Below are 8,570 nucleotides of genomic sequence, written 5' to 3'. Positions count from 1 at the left end.
TATCTGAGGAACACGCGCGTAAATTGGCATAATTTTCTGAGTTTCCTACAGAGAATTAGACCCAGATTCGTGACGGATAGAAATCTGCTTTCGCGCGTAAATCCAAATCTAGTATCAACCTTCGATTAGAGGCTTCACTTGGCACAACAAAACACAAAACTAAGATAAGGAGAGGTTTCTACAGTAGTAAACAACTTCCAAGACACAAATATAAAACAAAGTACTGTAGCAAAATAACACATGGGTTATCTCCCAAGAAGTTGCTTTCTTTATAGCCATTAAGATGGGCTCAGCAGTTTTGATGATGCACTCGCAAGAAATAGTATTTGAAGCAAAAGAGAGCATCAAAAGGCAAATCCATAACACATTTAAGTCTAACATGCTTTCTATGCAAAGGAATCTTGTAAATAAACAAGTTCATGAAAAGCAAAGTAACAAGCATAGGAAGATAGAACAAGTGTAACTTCAAAATTTTAAGCATATAGAGAGGTGTTTTAGTACCATGCAAATTTCTACCACCATGTTTTCCTCTCTCATAATAATTTTCAGTAGCTTCATGAATAAACTCAACAATATAACTATCACATGCAGCATACTTTTCATGATCCATAAACACATAATTTTTATCAAACTCAAGAATAGTGGAATTAAAACTTTCAAACTTACTTTTATTAATAATATAACAAGGTAGTTGATCAATCTCAAGAGATATGGGACTCATAGAATAAGTTAAATCTTCTCCAATCCCATTTTCATTATTAGTACAATTAATAGTATCAAGTAACATAGGACCATCATCTAGAGCTTTATCATAAACATTTGCCAAACAAAATTCTTTAGTACCATGCATTTCGACATCAGGCACAAACAAAGCATTATCGTAAGATTTATCAAAGTAGCATGGATTATCATATATAACAGTAGCATAATTATTCTCACAAGTATTACTAATAGGTACTATTTCAAGAGAATCACCAGGAACATAACATTCAACCTCTTTCGGTAAGCATGGAGGACAATCAAATAGTGTAAGAGATAAAGAGTTACTCTCATTAGAAGGTTGGCATGGGTAGCTAATCCATTCTTCCTCCTTTTGTTCGTCGCTCTCCTCTTCTTTTTCATCCAATGAGCTTTTAGGTTCATCAATTTCCTCCTCTTTTTCATCCAATGAGCTTTCAGGTTCATCAGTTTCTTCTTCCACCGGTTCCTGCAAATTGTGAGTGCATTCTTGTGCATTAATGTGTCTCTCTTTATAATCAAGGATATAAGGATTCCTATTGTAGCATTCTATGCAAGAATTAAGGATAGTTTCATTATTCTCAACCATGAAGGATTCTATCTCGGAGGCTCCCATAAGTAAGACAAATTGTTCCACCTCTTCGAACCCATAATGAATATAGCAATTCCGATTATAGCTCTTAATAAAATATTCCTCACTAAAGCGACATTGAAATTTAAGATGTTTAGTATCCTGTTGAGAGCAACAGTTTATATCATGGCGTCTAAGCAAGATTCTAGCCATTGTATTCAATTTTTCTATCATAGCACTCATTATTTTACCAGTTCTTGATTCTCTATAATTATTATAGCATTCTATAAGCTCCAAGTAGGTTGTAGGTTCTCCCATAACAGCAGTTTTTATTTTTTTGGTTTTTCAAATTTTTATGGATTTTTGGGTATATGAGACAAATAAAACAAGACAAAAATAAACTAAGCAAAAGTAAACTACGCAAACTAATACTAGACAGAAATAAACTAAGCACAAATAAACTAGACAAAAGTAAACTAAGCAAAACAAAATAAAATAAAACAGAGAGAGAGGTAGAGTGTACTCCCCGAGTGAACTTATGAGTAGAGCTATGCCTCCCGGCAACGGCGCCGAAAAACAGTCTTGATGACCCACAAGTATAGGGGATCGCGATAGTCTTCGAGGGTAGTATAACCCAAATTTATTGATTCGACACAAGGGGAGGTAAAGAATACTTATAAGCCTTAACAACCGAGTTGTCAATTCAAGCCGCACTGGAAAAGCACTAGTAACAGGGGTGATGTAAAAGTAGCAGTAATATGAGAGCAGTAGTAACAGTAACACAGCAGCAGTAATAGCAATATGAGAGCAATGGCACCGGAAAATAGTTGCTACTACTTCCAATGACATGTAGAACAAGTATATTATGATGACAGATGGACCGGGGTTCCCAGCGATCTACACTAGTGGTAACTCTCCAATAAGTGACAAGTGTTGGGTGAACAAATTACAGCTTGGGCAATTGATAGGAATCAAAGCATTAAGAAAGAACATCAGAGCTTATTAATTATGTAGGCATGTTTTCCGTATATAGTCGTACGTGCTCGCAATGAGAAACTTGCACAACATCTTTTGTCCTACCAGCCGGTGGCAGCCGGGCCTCAAGGGAAACTACTCGGATATTAAGGTACTCCTTTTAATAGAGTACCGGAGCAAAGCATTAACACTCCGTGAAAACATGTGATCCTCACATCACTACCATCCCTCCGGTTGTCCCAATTCTTGTCACTTCGGGGCCATTGGTTCCGGACAGCTGACATGTGCATACAACTTGTAGATACAATCTAAGCAATAAGTATAGAGCTTAAATCTAAGATCATGCCACTCGGGCCCTAGTGACAAGCATTAAGCATAACAAGATTGCAGCAACAATAACTTCACAAACTTTATAGATAGACTAATCATAATGTATCATCCATCGGATCCCAACAAACACAACACCGATTACATTAGATGAATCTCAATCATGTAAGGCAGCTCATGAGACCATTGTATTGAAGTACATGGAGGAGAGAATACCGACATAGCTACAGCTAGAACCCGTAGTCCATGGGGGAACTACTCACGGAGCATGGCGGAGGCGGTGGCGTTGATGGAGATGGCTTCCGGGGGCACTTCCCCGTCCCGGCAGGGTGCCGGGACAGAGTTCTGTCGCTCGAATTGGAGTTTCGCGACGGTGGCGGCGCCCCTGGAGTCTTTCTGTAGTTTCGTCAATTGGTACTGCGTTTTTAGGTCGAAAGGGATTTTATAGGTGAAGAGGCGGCGCAGGGGGGCACCTGGGGGCGCCTCACCCTAGGCCGGCGCGGCCAGGGTCTGGCCCGCGCCGCCTTGTGGTGTGGAGGCCCCCTGGCCCCTCTCCGACTCTTCTTCGGTGTTCTGGAGCCTTCCGGGAAAAATAGGAGGTTTGGCGTTGATTTCGTCCAATTCCGAGAATATTGCCCGAACAGCCTTTCGGGAACCAAAAACAGCAGAAAACAGGAACTGGCACTGTGGCATCTCGTTAATAGGTTAGTTCCGGAAAACGCATAAAAACATTATAAAGTGCAAGCAAAACATGTAAGTATTGTCATAAAACAAGCATGGAACGACAGAAATTATGGATACGTCGGGGACGTATCAATGCCTCAACTCATACTTTTCGGATACTTAATCCCACCTTTATAACCACCCATTTACGCAGTGGTGTTTGGTGTAATCAAAGTACCTTTCCGGTATAAGTGATTTACATGATCTCATGGTCATAAGGACTAGGTAACTATGTATCGAAAGCTTATAGCAAATAACTTAATGACGAGATCTTATGCTACGCTTAATTGGGTGTGTCCATTACATCATTCATACAATGACATAACCTTGTTATTAATAACATCCAATGTTCATGATTATGAAACTAATCATCCATTAATCAACAAGCTAGTTTAAGAGGCATACTAGGGACTTCTTGTTGTCTACATATCACACATGTACTAATGTTTCTGTTAATACAATTATAGCATGATATATAAACATTTATCATAAACATAAAGATATAAATAATAACCACTTTATTATTGCCTCTAGGGCATATCTCCTTCACTTTCAAGACAAGCATTAATAAGTCTTGCATAAGAGTTAACTCATAAAGCAATAAATTCAATGTAAAGGCATTGAAGCAACACAAAGGAAGATTAAGTTTCAGCGGTTGCTTTCAACTTTTAACATGCATATCTCATGGATAATTGTCAACATAAAGTAAAATAATAAGTGCAATAAGCAAGTATGTAAGAAACAATGCACAGTTAACACAAGTGTTTGCTTCTAAGATAGAGAGAAATGGGTAAACTGACTCAACATAAAATAAAAGAAAGGCCCTTCGCAGAGGGAAGCATTGATTGCTATGTTTGTGCTAGAGCTTTGGTTTTGAAAACAAGAAACAATTTTGTCAACGGTAGTAATAAAGCTTATGCATTATGTAAGTTATATCCTACAAGTTGCAAGCCTCATGCATAGTATACCAATAGTGCCCGCACCTTGTCCTAATTAGCTCGGATTACCGGGATTATCATCGCAATACATATGTTTCAACCAAGTGTCACAAAGGGGTACCTCTATGCCGCCTGTACAAAGGTCTAAGGAGAAAGCTCGCATTGGATTTCTCGCTTTTGATTATTCTCAACTTAGACATCCATACCGGGACAACATAGACAACAGATAATGGACTCCTCTTTAATGCATAAGCATTTAGCAAAAATTAATGTTCTCATATGAGATTGAGGATATTTGTCAAAACTGAAACTTCCACCATGATTCATGGCTTTAGTTAGCGGCCCAATGTTCTTCTCTAACATTATGCATGCTCTAACCATTAAATGAGTGGTAAATCGCCCTTACTTCAGACAAGACGGACATGCATAGCAAATCACATGATATTCAACAAAGAGTAGTTGATGGCGTCCCCAGGAACATGGTTATCGCACAACAAGCAACTTAATAAGAGATAAAGTGCATAAGTACATATTCAATACCACAATAGTTTTTAGGCTATTTGTCCCATGAGCTATATATTGCAAAGGTAGAGGATAGAAATTTAAAGGTAGCACTCAAGCAATTTACTTTGGAATGGCGGAGAAATACCATGTAGTAGGTAGGTATGGTGGACACAAATGGCATAGTGGTTGGCTCAAGGATTTTGGATGCATGAGAAGTTTTCCCTCTCGATACAAGGTTTAGGCTAGCAAGGTTATTTGAAACAAACACAAGGATGAACCAATGCGGCAAAACTCACATAAAAGACATATTGTAAACATTATAAGACTCTACACCGTCTTCCTTGTTGTTCAATCCTTACTAGAAATTATCTAGACTTTAGAGAGACCAATTATGCAAACCAAATTTTAGCAAGCTCTATGTATTTCTTCATTAATAGGTGCAAAGTATATGATGCAAGAGCTTAAACATGAGCACAACAATTGCCAAGTATCAAATTATCCAAGACATTTTACCAATTACTACATGTAGCTTTTCCCGTTTCCAACCATATAACAAATTAACAAAGAAGATTCAACCTTCGCCATGAATACTATGAGTAAAGCCTAAGGACATATTTGTCCATATGCAACAGTGGAGCGTGTCTCTCTTCCACACAAAGAATGCTAGGATCCATTTTATTCAAACAAAAACAAAAAATAAAAACAAACCAATGCTCCAAGAAAAGCACATAAGATGTGATGGAATAAAAATATAGTTTCACTAGAGGAACCTGATAATGTTGTCGATGAAGAAGGGGATGCCTTGGGCATCCCCAAGCTTAGTCGCTTGAGTCTTCTTGAAATATGCAGGGGTGAACCACCGGGGCATCCCCAAGCTTAGAGCTTTCACTCTCCTTGATCATATTGTATCATCCTCCTCTCTTGATCCTTGAAAACTTCCTCCACACCAAACTCAAAACAACTCATTAGAGGGTTAGTGCACAATCAAAATTTACATGTTCATAGGTTACATAATCATTCTTAACACTTCTGGACATTGCACAAAGCTACTGAAAGTTAATGGAATCGAAAAATCCATCAAGCATATCAAAACAGGCAATGCGAAATAAAAGGCAGAATCTGTCAAAACAGAACAGTTCGTAAAGACGAATTTTATTGAGGCACCAGACTTGCTCAAATGAAAATGCTCAAATTGAATGAAAGTTGCGTACATATCTGAGGATCACTCACGTAAATTGGCATAATTTTTTTGAGTTACCTACAGAGAATTTTGCCCAAATTCGTGACAGCAAAGAAATCTGTTTCACGCAAGTAATCCAAATCTAGTATGAACCTTACTATCAACGACTTTACTTGGCACAACTATGCAACAAAATAAGATAAGGAGAGGTTGCTACAGTAGTAACAACTTCCAAGACCCAAATATAAAATAAAGGTGCAGTAGTAAAATCATGGGTTGTCTCCCATAAGCGCTTTTCTTTAACGCCTTTCAGCTAGGCGCAGAAAGTATATATCAAGTATTATCAAGAGGTGATGCATCTACAGCGAGGTTTGGAGTTTTCTCAACCATGCATAGTATTTTGGATACATAGGTTTCAGCGGCTCCCTTTTCATTAGTCTTGGGCTTGCTACTCTCATCAAACAAATTTTCAGGAACAAGCCAAGCATAATTATAATCTAGAGCTTCATGCATCGCTAGGAGCTTACATGGTATTGGTGCTTTAATCTCCCCACCATCATTAACATTATTAGTGTACTTAATTCTATCCATATCCATCTTTTCAAGTGTTCTTTTAAAATCGGTGATCATACCAAGCCTCTCATGCTTACTAAAAACTTTTCTAGCTTCTTTAGCTATATCCGCAAATTCTCGCACTAAGACTTTTAGAACAAAATCTCTCTTCTCCCCCCTCTCCATATCAGAAAGTGTAAGAAACATGTGTTGTATCATGGGGTTGAGACTAATAAATCTAGTTTCCAACAGGTGTACTAAACAGGCAGAGGCACTTTCATAAGTAGGGGCAGCTTTTAATAGTGGTATATCTTCAAAATCTTCATTCATGCTAACATGGGTGAAAAATTCTTCTATATTATCTCTTCCAATTATAGACCCTTGTCCCACAGGTATATCTTTTACAGTAAAATTAAAAGGAAACATGTTGAAATAAGTAAAGCTAATGCAAGTAACTAATTTTTTTGTGTTTTTGATAGAGTGCAAACAAGACAGTAAATAAAGTAAAACTAGCAACTAATTTTTTTGTGTTTTTGATATAGAGTGCAAGACAGTAAATAAAGTAAAACTAGCAACTAATTTTTTTTGTGTTTTGATATAATGCAGCAAACAAGAAAATAAAAAAAAAGCAAGACAAAAACAAAGTAAAGAGATTGGATGTGGAGACTCCCCTTGCAGCGTGTCTTGATCTCCCCGGCAACGGCGCCAGAAATTTAGCTTGACACGCGTACAGCACGCGACCGTTGGGAACCCCAAGTGGAAGGTGTGATGCGTACAACCAAGAAGTTTCCTCGGTTAGAAACCAAGGTTTATCGAACCAGTAGGAGTCAAGAAGCACGTTGAAGGTTGATGGCGGCGAGATGTAGTGCGGCGCAACACCGTGGATTCCGGCGCCAACGTGGAACCCGCACAACACAACCAAAGTACTTTGCCCCAACGTAACAGGTGAGGTTGTCAATCTCACCGGCTTGCCGTAACAAAGGATTAGATGTATAGTGTGGATGATGATTGTTTGCATAAAACAGTAGAACAAGTATTGCAGTAGATTGTATTCGATGTAAAAGAATGGACCGGGGTCCACAGTTCACTAGAGGTGTCTCTCCCATAAGATAAATAGCATGTTGGGTGAACAAATTACAGCTTGGGCAATTGACAAATAGAGAGGACATGACCATGCACATACATGATATGATGAGTATAGTGAGATTTAATTGGGCATTACGACAAAGTACATAGACCGCTATCCAAGCATGCATCTATGCCTAAAAAGTCCACCTTCAGAGTTATCATCCGAACCCCTTCCAAGTATTAAGTTGCAAACAACGGACAATTGCATTAAGTATGGTGCGTAATGTAATCAATAACTACATCCTCTGACATAGCATCGATGTTTTATCCCTAGTGGCAACAAAGACATCCACAACCTTAGAACTTTCCGTCACCGTCCCGCATTTAATGGAGGCATGAACCCACTATCGAGCATAAATACTCCCTCTTGGAGTTAAGAGTAAAACCTTGGCCAGAGCCTCTACTAATAACGGAGAGCATGCAAGATCATAAACAACACATAGATATAAATTGATAATCAACATAACATAGTATTCTCTATCCATCGGATCCCAACAAACACAACATGTAGCATTACAGATAGATGATCTTGATCATGTTAGGCAGCTCACAAGACCCGACAATGAAGCATAATTAGGAGAAGACGACCATCTAGCTACCGCTATGGACCCATAGTCCAGGGGTTAACTACTCACTCATCACTCCGGAGGCGACCATGGCGGTGAAGAGTCCTCCAGGAGATGATTCCCCTCTCCGGCGAGGTGCTGGAGGCGATCTCCTGAATCCCCCGAGATGGGATTGGCGGCGGCGTCTCTGGAAGGTTTTCCGTATCGTGGCTCTCGGTGCTGGGGGTTTCGCGACGAAGGCTTTAAGTAGGCGGAAGGGCAGGTCAGGGGGCATCACGGGGGCCCCACACGCTAGGGCCGCGCGGGCCCCCCTTGGGCCGCGCCGCCCTAGTGTGGCGGCGCCCCGTGGCCCCACTTCGTCTCCTCTT

The sequence above is a fragment of the Lolium rigidum genome, chromosome 7, assembly GCF_022539505.1.
Source record: "Lolium rigidum isolate FL_2022 chromosome 7, APGP_CSIRO_Lrig_0.1, whole genome shotgun sequence".
Lineage (NCBI taxonomy): Eukaryota > Viridiplantae > Streptophyta > Magnoliopsida > Poales > Poaceae > Lolium > Lolium rigidum.
Note: the sequence above shows the minus strand (reverse complement) of the source record.